Source organism: Globicephala melas, chromosome 11, assembly GCF_963455315.2.
Source record: "Globicephala melas chromosome 11, mGloMel1.2, whole genome shotgun sequence".
NCBI lineage: Eukaryota > Metazoa > Chordata > Mammalia > Artiodactyla > Delphinidae > Globicephala > Globicephala melas.
Window position 1 is genome coordinate 33,826,662 of NC_083324.2, and position 14,331 is coordinate 33,840,992.

Here is a 14,331-nt window from a genome sequence, read left to right on the forward strand (position 1 = left end):
ATACTTAGCTATAGATTTGAAATTTCTCCCCTCCAAGCAAATTCAAATCAATGCCTGATATTTTAAAAAAGCAATTATTCTGATAATTAATATCACTGCCTGCCTTTCTATGTCCGTCGCCCTTGACACCTACCATGCCTCCTCCCATTTCCACAGGTTTGCTGTGGTTTTCTGATTATTCAGATATAAAAGTATTTTATTGTTGTTGTTTGTTTTGTTGGCATGGAATTCTTTTTTTTCCAAATGAAGTCTTATGCAGCAGCCTAATATATAAAATAGACCAATGTAGATCTGCTCTCTTTGAAATAGGATAAGTGCCTGCTCGTACTTCACCCCCATTTTGCTTATTTATGTCTCTGCATTCCAGGGGAACCCTGAGATGTTTCCAAAGGAACCTTAGGATTTCACTGAATGTATCTTGAAAACCACTCATCCATATGGATGACATCACAGTTTTAGTTCTCTCCTTCCCAGGAGGTTTGTAGAAACAGTCCTGGCTTAGCTGAGGGTAGAGGGAGGGAGTGGAGACGGATGAACTTCCATGTGGTCCCCTAGTACCCACATGTAATGCATGAGAGAAGGTTCCCTGGTCTGGATCACGCTGTATCAGAACTCCAAACATCTCTGTGGAACCAGAGCATGTAATTCAGTCACCCATATGCCTCCAAATATTTTAATACTTTGGTAATTTGACATCACCCCAATGGTCCAGCCATACAACCCCCCTTCCCAAACACAGAACACATTTTCCATCACCATGCCTTTGTACTCAACGTTTCCTCCTCCTGGAATAATACCCATCCTTCCATTTCTGCCTGGCTCTCTGACACCCCTCCTCCAAAGCCTTCTCCACGAGCTCCTCCCCAATTCCTAGGGCCAGAATACATCTCTTTTGTGCATTTGTTCATTTTTGCCTCCCCCACATTCTTCTATCTCCCTCACATTCTCATCTTGCCTGGGGCACTGTCTTATACAGAACACACGGGGGAAATGCTCACTGCATCAAACTGAATGCATACTGTGTTGATCAGGTCTTGGGTCAGCCGCCTGTGTTTTCCACTTGGAATCACTTCATTAACACTCCCTGCAAAGTCCAACCAGGGAAGGATCATTTCCAAAGAAAAGCCAAACCTTTTCATTTCTAATTTCCTTCCCTTTGGGTGTCAAATGGAAACTGGGCAAGATATATCATCCAGTTCACTCTTTCAACAGCCTTACTTTTCCTCTTGATCCCGAACTTCAGCTCGAGTCTGTAAAACTTCTTCTTTGAGTGAGACCATTTTCTTCTTGGTTCTCAGTAATTGTAATAAACTATTAACCACCTGTTTGTTCCCTGAAAATCTAGCTGGTTTGGGTGAGTCTTATCTATTCACAATCCAGCAGAGTTTTTAAACCCAAGATTTCCTGTGCAAATACATTGTTTTGGATATTTCAAAGCCTCTTGCCTGAGTGATTGCAGAACTGCTGTTTTAATCAGGGGCAGTGCTTATAGAAACTATTTTAGAGGGACAAATTATATCTACAAACATTTATTGGGAAGTATACTGTATACAATGCTGAGTATTAAGACAAATACAAAAAGAAATACCATGTTCTAATTAGGGAGACAGAAACCCTGTCCTCAAGTAGCTAATCAAGTACAAGGCAAAAAATGCTGGCACATGACTAACTAGAAACATTCTTCTGTTGTTTATAACCAGCTTGTGTTAGGAATTTATGGCATCTTACAAAGAAACATATAATATGGGAAAAAAATGAAACAAAGAAAACACGAGTATGAAAGATCAGGGAAATGGAAAACAAGGTTAACTAGTGCCAAAATGGAGGCCAATTTACAGAATATACCCCCTGGAAACTGCAGAAAAGCAACAGCCATCTCTGTTGTGTGCACAAAGATATTCCCAGCGAATTGCACAGTACATGGCACATAGTAGATAGTCAATAAACAAAGGATACAATGGGCACGTCTTCCGTTTTAGGTTTTTTGGTAGCATCTCTATTAACTATACCAAAACCACTTTTGGAGAATCCAAAATTTGAGACCACCTTCTCTGGATCAGACTACATTGAAAAGTTTCAAGCTGGAGACCCTGCTGCCATATCTTTCAATCTGGGATGAATGTGTCTTGTTAGAAGAAAGAGGCTGGAGGAATATGTTTTATAGTCTTATTGCACTGGTCTAGTGGCTATGACCTTTCTAAAGCATTTCTCTTGGAATGCATAATTAATACATTTTACTTTGATAGATAGGGTTTTCTCTCCATGTTTATGGCTTTCTTCTTCCCAACTGAAGACACCTAGAGAACAGGAAACAGATAGTCTCCATCTTTGCAAATGTCCCTTGTCCTTGAGCATATAGTGCAATACCTTGAATGTAGTAGCCATCTAATCATGACTTAAAATTTTTTTTATTTTGAAAGAGGATTGGTTCAAGATGGCGGAGTAGAAGGACATGCGCTCACCCCCTCTTGCGAGAGCACCGGAATCACGATTAACTGCTGAGCAATCGACAGGAAGACACTGGAACTCACCAAAAAAGATACCGCACATCCAAAGACAAAGGAGAAGCCACAATGAAACGGTAGGGGCGGCACAATCACAATAAAATCAAATCCCATAACTGCTGGGTGGGTGACAGGCAAACTGGAGAACACTTATACCACAGAAGTCCATCCACCAGAGTGAAGGTTCTGAGCCCTACATCAGGCTTCCGAACCTGGGGGTCCGGCAACGGGAGGAGGAATTCCTAGAGAATCAGACTTTGAAGGCTAGCGGGATTTGATTGCAGGACTTCGACAGGATTGGGGGAAACAGAGACTCCACTCTTGGAGGGCACACACAAAGCAGTGTGCGCACCGGGACCCAGGGAAAGGCGCACTGACTCCATAGGAGACTGAACCAGACCTACCTGCTAGTGTTGGAGGTTCTGCAGAGGTGGGGGGTGGCTGTGGCTCACCGTGGGGACAAGGACACTGGCAGCAGAAGTTCTGGGAAGTAGTCCTAGGCATAAGACCCCCCCCAGAGTCCACCATTAGCCCTACCAAAGAGCCCAGGTAGGCTCCAGTGTTGGGTCGCCTCAGGCCAAACACAACCAACAGGGAGGGAACCCAGCCCCACCCATCAGCAAACAAGCTGATTAAAGTTTTACTGAGCTCTGCCCACCAGACCAACACCCAGCTCTACCCACCACCAGTCCCTCCCATCAGGAAACTTGCACAAGCCTCTTAGATAGCCTCATCCACCAGAGGGCAGACAGCAGAAGCAAGAAGAACTACAATCCTGCAGCCTGTGGAACAAAAATCACATTCACAGAAAGATACACAATGTGAAAAGGCAGAGGGCTATGTACCAGATGAAGGAACAAGATAAAACTCCAGAAAAACAACTAAATGAAATGGAGATAGGCAACCTTCCAGAATAAGAATTGAGAATAACGAGAGTGAACGTGATCCAGGACCTCAGAAAAAGAATAAGGCAAAGATAGAGAAGATGCAAGAAATGTTTAACAAAGACCTAGAAGAATTAAAGAACAAACAAACAGAGATGAACAATACAGTAACTGAAATGAAAAATACACTAGAAGGAATCAATAGCAGAATAACTGAGGCAGAACAACAGATTACTGACCTGTAAGACAGAATGGTGGAATTCACTGCCACAGAACAGAATAGAGAAAAAAGAACGAAAAGAAATGAAGACAGCCTAAGAGATCTATGGGACAACGTTAAACGTGACAACATTTGCATTATAGGGGTCCCAGAAGGAGAAGAGAGAGAGAAAGGACCCGAGAAAATATTTGAAGAGATTATAGTCGAAAACTTCCCTAACATGGGAAAGGAAATAGCCACCCAAGCTCAGGAAGCACAGAGAGACCCAGACAGGATAAACCCAAGGAGAAACATGCTGAGACACATAGTAATCAAATTGACAAAAATTAAACACAAAGAAAAATTATTGAAAGCAACAAGGGCAAAATGACAAATAACATACAAGGGAACTCCCATAAGGTTAACAGCTGATTTCTCAGCAGAAACTCTACAAGCCAGAAGGGAGTGGCAATGATATATTTAAAGTGATGAAAGGGAAGAACCTACAACCCAGCTTAGTCTACCAGGCAAGGATCTCATTCAGATTCGACAGAGAAATCAAAAGCTTTACAGATAAGCAAAAGCTAAGAGAATTCAGCACCACCAAACCAGCTCTACAACAAATGCTAAAGGAACTTCTCTAAGTGGGAAACACAGAGAAGAAAAGAACCTACAAAAACAAACCCAAAACAATTAAGAAAATGGTAATAGGAACATACATATTGATAATTACCTTAAATGTGAATGGATTAAATGCTCCAACCAAAAGACACAGGTTTGCTGAATGGAGACAAAAACAAGACCCATATATATGCTGTCTACAAGAGACCCACTTCAGACCTAGGGATACATACAGACTGAAAGTGAGGGGATGGAAAAAGATATTCCATGCAAATGGAATTCAAAAGAAAGCTGGCGTAGCAATAATCATACCAGATAAAATAGACTTTAAAATAAAGAATGTTACAAGAGACAAGGAAGGATACTACATACTGATTGGGGATCAATCCAAGAAGAAGATATAACAATTACAAATATATATGCACCCAACATAGGAGCACCTCAATACATAAGGCAACGGCTAACAGCTAAAAAAGAGGAAATTGACAGTAACACAATAATAGTGGGGGACTTTAACACCTCACTTACACCAACGGACAGATCATCCAAACAGAAAATTAATAAGGACACACAAGCTTTAAATGACATAATAGACCAGATAGATTTAATTGATATTTATAGGACATTCCATCCAAAAACAGCAGATTACACTTTCTTCTCAAGTGTGCATGGAACATTCTCCAGGATAGATCACATCTTGGGTCACAAATCAAGCCTCAGTAAATTTAAGAAAATTGAAATCATATCAAGTATCTTTTCCGACCACAACACTATGAATTAGAAATGAATTACAGGGAAAAAAATGTAAAAAACACAAACACATGGAGGCTAAACAATACATTAATAAATAACAAAGAGATCACTGAAGAAATCAAAGAGGAAACCAAAAATACCTAGACACAAATGACAACGAAAACACAATGATCCAAAACCTATGGGATGCAACAAAAGCAGTTCTAAGAGGGAAGTTTATAGCAATACAAGCCTACCTCAAGAAACAAGAAAAATCTCAAATAAACAATCTAACCTTACACCTAAAGGAACTGGAGACAGAAGAACAATCAAAACCCAAAGTTAGGGCTTCCCTGGTGGCACAGTGGTTGAGAATCTGCCTGCTAATGCAGGGGACACGGGTTTGAGCCCTGGTCTGGGAGGATCCCACATGCCGCGGAGCAACTAGGCCCGTGAGCCGCAACTACTGAGCCTGCGTGTCTGGAGCCTGTGCTACACAACAAGAGAGGCCGCGATAGTGAGAGGCCCACGCACCGCGATGAAGAGCAGCCCCCACTTGCCACAACTAGAGAAAACCCTCGCATAGAAACGAAGACCCAACACAGCAAAAAAAAAAACCAAAAAAACCACAACAAAAAAAAAACCCAAAGTTAGTAGAAGAAATCATAAAGATGAGAGCAGAAATAAATGAAATAGAAACAAAGAAAACAGTAGGACAGATCAATAAAACTAAAAGCTGGTTCTTTGAGAAGATGAACAAAATTAATAAACCATTAGCCAGACTCATGAAGAAAAAGAGGGAGAGAACTCAAATCAATAAGATTAAAAATGAAAAAGGAGAAGTTACAACAGACACCACAGAAATACAAAGCATCCTAAGAGACTACTACAAGCAACTCTATGCCAATAAAATGGACAACCTGGAAGAAATGGACAAATTCTTAGAAAGGTATAAACTTCCAAGACTGAACCAGGAAGAAATAGAAAATATGAACAGATCAATCACAAGTAATGAAATTGAAACTGTGATTAAAAATCTTCCAACAAAAAAAAGTCCAGGACCAGTTGGCTTCACAGGTGAATTCTATCATACATTTAGAGAAGAGCTAACACCGCCCTTCTCAAACTCTTCCAAAAAATTGCAGAGGAAGGAACATTCCCAAACTCATTCTACGAGGCCACCATCACCCTGAGACCAAAACCAGACAAAGATACTACAAAAAAGGAAAATTACAGACCAATATCACTGATGAATATAGATGCAAAAATCCTCAACAAAATACTAGCAAACACAATCCAACAACACATTAAAAGGATCATACACCATGATCAAGTGGGATTTATCCCAGGGATGCAAGGATTCTTCAATATATGCAAGTCAATCAATGTGATACACCGTATTAACACACTGAAGTATAAAAACCATATGGTCATCTCAATAGATGCAGAAAAAGCTTCTGACAAAATTCAACACCTATTTATGATAAAAACTCTCCAGAAAGTGGGCATAGAGGGAACCTATCTCAACATAATAAAGGCCATATACGACAAACCCACAGCAAACATCATTCTCAATGGTGAAAAACTGAAAGCATTTCCTCTAAGATCAGGAACAAGACAAGGATGTCCACTCTCACTGCTTTATTCAACATAGTTTTGGAAGTCCTAGCCACGGCAATCAGAGAAGAAAAAGAAATAAAAGGAATACAAATTGGAAAAGAAGTAAAACTGTCAGTGTTTGCAGATGACATAATACTATACACAGAGAATCTTAAAGATGCCACCAGAAAACTACTAGAGCTAATCAATGAATTTGGTAAAGTAGCAGGATACAAAATTAATGCACAGAAATCTCTTGCACTCCTATGCACTAATGATGAAAAATCTGAAAGAGAAACTAAGGAAACACTCCTATTTACCATTGCAACAAAAAGAATAAAACACCTAGAAATAAACTTACCTAGGGAGACAAAAGACCTGTATGCAGAAAACTATAAGACACTGATGAAAGACCTGTATGCAGAAAGACCTGTATGCAGAAAGACCTGTATGCAGAAAACTATAAGACACTGATGAAAGACACTGAAACTATAAGACATCTTTAAAATTATCGTTTTAAAGATGATAAAAACGACTGAGAGATAGACCATGTTCTTGGATTGGAAGAATCAATATTGTGAAAATGACTATACTACCCAAAGCAATCTACAGATTCAATGCAATCCCTATCAAATTTCCAATGGCATTTTTTACAGAACTAGAACAAAAAAATCTTAAAATCTGTATGGAGACACAAAAGACCCCGAATAGCCAAAGCAGTCTTGAGGGAAAAAACCAGAGCTGGAGGAATTAGACTCTGTGACTTCAGACTATACTACAAAGCTACAGTAATCAAGACAATATGGTACTGGCACAAAAACAGAAATATAGATCAATGGAACAGAATAGAAAGCCCAGAGATAAACCCACACACCTATGGTCAACTAATCTATGGCAAAGGAGGCAAGGATATACAATGGAGAAAAGACAGTCTCTTCAATAAGTGGTGCCGGGAAAACTGGACAGCTACATGTAAAAGAATGAAATTAGAACACTCTCTAACACCATACACAAAAATAAACTCAAAATGGACTAAAGACCTAAATGTAAGACCGGACACTATAAAACTCTTAGAGGAAAACATAGGAAGAACTGTCTTTGACATAAGTCACAGCAAGATCCTTTTTGATCCACCTCCTAGAGTAATGGAAATAAAAACAAAAATAAACAAATGGGACCTAATGAAACTCAAAAGCTTTTGCACAGCAAAGGAAACCATAAAGAAGATGAAAAGACAACCCTCAGAATGGGAGAAAATATTTGCAAACGAAGCAATGGACAAAGGATTAATCTCCAAAATACATAAACAACTCATGCAGCTCAATATTAAAAGAACAAACAACCCAATCCAAAAATGGGCAGAAGACCTATATAGACACTTCTCCAAAGAAGACAAACAGATGGCCAAGAAGCACATGAAAAGCTGCTCAACATCACTAATAATTAGAGAAATGCACATCAAAACTACAATGAGGTATCACCTCACACCAGTTAGAATGGGCATCATCAGAAAATCTACAAACAACAAATGCTGGAGAGGGTGTGGAGAAAAGGGAACCCTCTTGCACTGTTGGTGAGAATGTAAATTGCTACAGCCACTATGGAGAACAGTATGGAGGTTTCTTAAAAAACTAAAAATAGAATTACCATATGACCCAGCAATCCCACTACTGGGCATATACCCAGAGAAAACCATAATTCAAAAAGACACATGCACCCCAATGTTCATTGCAGCATTATTTACAATAGCCAGGACATGGAAGCAACTGAAATGCCCATCAACAGAGGAATGGATAAAGAAGATGTGGTACACATATACAATGGAATATTACTCAGCCTTTAAAAGGAATGAAATTGGGGCATTTGTAGAGACGTGGTCAGATCTAGAGTCTGTCATACAGAGTGAAGTAAGTCAGAAAGAGGAAAACAAATATTGTATATTAACACATATATGTGGAACCTAGAAAAATGGTACAGATGAACTGGTTTGCAGGGCAGAAATAGAGACACAGATGTAGAGAACAAACGTATGGACACCAAGGGGGGAAAGTGGCGGGGAGCGGGTGGTGATGCGATGAATTGGGAGATTGGGATTGACATGTATACACTAATATGTATAAAATAGATAACTAATAACCTGCTGTATAAAAAAATAAATAAAATAAAATTCAAAAAGAAATTTATTTTTTGTATTGGCCATCAGCAAGTGCTAACTTGGTTTGAGATGGGGCTCTGCTGTGCAAACACTGATAATTTTCTGCAAAGCCATATTGACAGTTACACATTGACAGCTAGTAGCGTTCAGAAAGCCAGCATAAAGAAAACATAAGTCAATGTGCACCTGTGCGTCTTATCATTCCATCAAACAGAGTTCTTTGGCAACATGATTCGAGACTTTTTGATACCAAATTTGGAGTCTGGGTAGAGGAAATTAAGATCAGCGTGTCAGGAGGAAGGGGGATGTGATATAAAAGGCAAAGACTGGGCTTCTGTGGTGGTGCAGTGGTTGAGAGTCCGCCTGCCGATGCAGGGGACACGGGTTCGTGCCCAGGTCCGGGAAGATCCCACACGCCGCGGAGCGGCTAGGCCCGTGAGCCATGGCCGCTGAGACTGCGCGTGTGGAGCCTGTGCTCCGCAACGGGAGAGGCCACAACAGTGAGAGGCCCGCGTACCGCAAAAAAAAAAAAAAAAAAGAAAGAAAAAAAAGGCAAAGACTAAGAGGTATGGGTTGCTGGACACAGTTTTTGATGGAGAGTATGCACTGGGGTGCGGCGGGGGTGGGGTGGGGGAGCTTTCAAGCAGCCATGGGGTAAAAAAGAAAGGAATAAGCAGGATAATTTAAAAAGTATTAGCATGGATTATAAATTAGATCTTAAAAATGTTCTTTAAGAGAGACAAAGTTATATATTTTTTAAATTGTTGTTAATTTTGGTTCCCGTATCATGTTTGTTCAAACACGAAATCACACTAGGACTAGATCACATGTGACCAAGGAACTACTCAGGTTACAAAAGTGATGCATTTTTACTTCAAAACACACACTCTTGGTTACACCAGTCATAATTACACAGGTAGTGATTTAGGGAATCATGTAGCCAGGAAGGAGTAGAACAAAGCAAAACTCTTCACACATTAATTTTTTTAAAAAAGTAACTTAAAAGCCTAAAAAGTAATACATTTTATTAGTCAATTCAAAAAGCAATGAGATAGTATTTTCACCTAGCAAATATTTTGGAAAGTATCTACACATAGGAAGTGAATTCTACGTTTTTAATACCCAACCCTCCCAAAACTTAAAAACCCGTATATTACTTGTTGGGATTACAAGCTGAGTCAGAGTTTTTGGAAAATAATATGGCAACATATATTAAGAGACTTAAAACTATTTGTAACCTTTAGTGGAATAATTACCCTGAAACAATAATCAAAAATGGAGTCAGAATATGGCCTATTATATACTAGTTGAAATCAGGTTTTAATAAATATGTAAAAAAGTAAATATCCATATATATAAAATGACTTCTATTTTGTAAAGATATCTATATTATACACCCATGTAGACAAAAGGCTAGAAGGAAATACTCCAAACGTCAAGTTTTATTGTACTGTTAGAATTAGGAATGAGGGGTTTTTTTTTCTGCTTTTTAAAATAAAATGTGTATGGGTGGGTATGGGTTTAATAATGTGACAAAAATAAACATTTTAGGAAAAAAAAAAACTAGTCCATAACCTAAGCCAATCTCATTCACTTTGCCTAGCAAAGGATTCTGCTAAATTATCTACCAAAGAAACTTGACATGCAGACCTATCAAATAGATTTGTCACTGTCTCTTCAAAGGAGGGAATTCTGTTTCAAATTCATCCTTAGCCCAAAGCAGCTAATTTGATTTTATCAGTCATCAGCAAAGTCCTTACATTAAATAATTTAGGCATTTCTTAGCTCCATCCCTACAGGGCAAGATTCAGTACTTAATGGAAACCATCACACCATTAGACTGTTAGAGCTCATCTAACATGTTGGCTTTGAGAAGCCTCAAGCCTGAAGTATTGAGTGGTCACTTAGAGCATGTCTATTTGATCTGACAGCACTAGAGAGGAATGCGGAGGTGGAAACAAGACAAAGAAATCACGATGTGTACATATCAGCCTTGGGATAGAAGGTCTGGAAAAAAAAAAGCAAGGACATGAGTGGCAAAAGCAGGGGCAAACATGATTGTCTGGTGGATGTCCATGGATGGGATATTTTCATAAAAAGTTAGCTAATGCCAGCACCAAAGTACCTCTCCTGGCTGCAAGACCTTCCCAGATCAGCCTCCTTCTCCTGGGCATCTGCTGTCTTGAAAGCTCTTCAAGTATCTGTTTCTCGTTAACGGTCTAACTCATCTCCAGCCTTATCTAAAATCATACCTGGTCTTGCTCTTCTGTGCCTCTTCATTTCGCTTTCTTTCTGTTCCTGGCATTAGAACTGAATTTGATTTGTTCATTGTTAAAGGGCTTTTCATCACTAGATTTCTTGGGAAGTTCTGACACTTGGTGTTTATTCCCCTGACAAGTCGGTTTCGAGGATGAATCAGATGTAGCTTGTCAGGTGCTTTGAAAACAAATCTCCTTGCAGCTAGAGAGTTGCTATGAGTGGTGTTCCTGGCTTTGTTTCAGGATCCAGTGTGATTCTGAGACAGGTAGGGAAATGAGGAGTCATTTTATTTCTAGAAATATCATCTCAGTTTCACGTCTGTTGGCTAGAGTAATAACAGTAAACACACCGCAGGGATGCCTTAGAAGTACACGGGCTCCAGGGATTCAGGCAATGGTCTGTATTAAGAGAGACTTGTAAGAAGCTGGGATAAAATACAGATGCTGGAATAAAACCTTTCTACAGAAATGGCAGAGAGGAAAGGGTCCATTAGATTCCTTAACAAGTCATCTCTCTGTTTCATCTACAGTCTGCATTTCACCCTTTTACCAGGAAGTATAAAATCAAAGAAGGTGAGGATACAAGCTTCTAGTTAGAAGACGAAGTTCTGGAAATCTGACATTCAGCATGGTGATTATAGTTAACAATAATGTATTATATACCTGAAAGTTGTTAACTGAGTAGACCTGAAATGTCTTTACCACAGAAGAGAAATGGCAATTATGTGACATGATGGAAGTGTCAGCTAACACTACAGTGGTTATAATTTTGCAACGTATTAATGATATCATATCAACACATTGTATTCTTAAACATTGTATACGATGTTGTATGTCAATTACATCTCAATAAAGCTGGAAAAAAATTTTAAGTGAAGAAGGTGAAATCCAGTGTTCCACAGCCTTAATCTAGCTAGAAGAGGCAAGACTGGCCACAATCTCGTGAGCAGCTTGACCACTTCTTTGATGCCCTGTACCAAAAGTCATGCTGTATGTAGAATAACATGAATGAAAAACACATCCAACATGTAGAGATAAAAAAAGCATAGAATCTTTTTTGTTCTAGAAATTCTCAAATTTCAGGCACCTTTCTGGCGTTTCTGAAATTGACAGTCCACCCAGCCTTCCCTCTGGCTTGGCTACTGCTGACGGGACATGCACCAGCCTCTATTTTTGTGATCCAGCTGTGGATGCCCAGCAGAGTCAGTGCTGTGTTCACCTCCATTCACTGCAGCCTCATCCAGGGGGACCAGCCCAGGGGCACATGTTTCAGCTTATATCATGTCTTATTCATTCATTCATTCGCTTGGGTTGTTTAGGGTGGAGTGGGGGGATCACCTTATTCATGGTCTTTAAAAAATTTTTTACCCATGCCGTGGATCTGGGCTGGATAAATATGTGATTTGGGCTCCCCAGTGAGCTAACCTTCTTGTCAGTGTTACTCAAACACATTCTGTCGCTATGCTTGTTACTATAAGTGAGGAGTGTCCTCTACTCACATCTTAGTGCAGAATCTTTCTCTAGCTTTGGTATGCATCCCAGTCAATGGTGGCTTGTTAAAAATGGTCTGAAGTCTGGTGCAGGGATCTGGACTTTAACAGGATTCCCAAGTGATTCTGATGCAGGTAATCTCTTTAATTTGCTCCAATATTGGCACAGTGGTTTTAAAAATCAAAGAACAGGGGATCCACAGTTCTTACTGTTTTATCCTGAGAGCAGTTCTCACACTCTATCTTGGTGCCTCATCCCTCTGGGGCATTTTCTGCAACTGCTGCGCTCCTCAGCCCCTAAGCATAGCTCATGGTCTTTCCTTCCATCTGCACGTGGGCATTTCTTAACATAGGCTGTGCCCTGCATTTCCTTTCTATTACCACCATAGCCCTTGAGATTTCTTATATTCAATGCGAGAAAATTAGGATCAGAGAGTCCTGAATTCAAAACCCAGCTCTTTTACTTTCTAGCCATGCGATTTGGGCAAGTTCCATAAGCTTTTCCAGCCTGCTTGTCTGTAAAATGGAGAATGACAACATTATTTACCTCATGGAGTTGCCGTGAACTATAAAAGAGTTACTGCATGCTAATATTTGCTGAATGAATAAAAGTTTGGTACAATGAAGATCCCATATGCTAACTAATCATATTCAATATTCTTGTGGTTTAATTCAGTCAATATTCTTGTTGTTTAATTCAGTAGGTGTGCATTCAACTCTTACTATGCTTATTATTGCGTGTGAATCGCCCTTTAGGGGAATTTGTCATTTTCTTCCCAGGCAGAAGTATTTTTAGCCTACATTAACATTTCCTCTTGCCTTAATGTTTCCCTTTTGGATCACTGTCAGTTGTTTCCATCTTCTCTTATAGCTTATCCTTTAAACTATTTTGCTAATATTTTTACTTTTTTTCCTTCTTCCAATTCAGCATATCCCAATTCTTGCCACACGTGCTGGAAAGAGAACAGGACCCTTTAGTAAGCAAGTGACGATGACATATACAAGGTACATTCTTTCCTTTCAATTAAAAGGCACTCAGCTAGGGCCTCCTGCTAATAGGGAGGTAAATCAGTCACATTTCTGAGAAACAATTAGTTACACTTATATTTTCATTGAATTTTCACTCCTCCAGTTTCACATATGTTGCCTGCCACTTTCCTTTTTGCTATCTCGTGCTTATGTAATTTTTTCCCCTTTTTTTCACCATTACCTTCTCTTTTGATTTAAATTAAGCTTGGTTGGTCTTTCTTTGAAAAGAAAACACAAGCTTGTTGGCTTGGGAGGTTTTTTCAAGGCCTCTCTGCTCTAGTAAAATCCTACATACGTAGGTCCTGCAAACCAACATTATTTTTGCTGTACAAACACCACGTGCATGTTCTAAGACATGAGCCCTCTGTGTAAGATCCTTTCACACATGCAAAAACAGCTGACATGTCAGCACTTCCATAGAGCGAAAACAAAAGGATACTGGTTCAGAAAGGTCAGGGCTATTCTCCTGGGGTGGTACATGGCATACCTTGACTTTCATCCCCAGCATGAGCAATATGATGCTGGATACTCCAATTTTATACATTCTTATACATAGTCTGCTCCCAAAGATGTGCTTCAAATTGTGAATTCCTCCAATAGAACAAGTGTTAGTTTTCTATTGTCATGTAATTATACTACCACAGACTTAATGGCTCAAAGCAACAAACATTTATTATCTCACAGTTTCTGTATGCCAGGACTTCGGGCATGACTTTAGCTGGATCTTCTGATTAGTCTCAAAAGACTTCAGAGTTTTGGCAGGGGCTGTGGTCTCACCTGGGACTTGTGTGGGTAAGGACTCACTTCTAAGCTCACTTAAGTTGTTGGCAGAATTCAATTCCTTCCTCTGGTAGGACCGA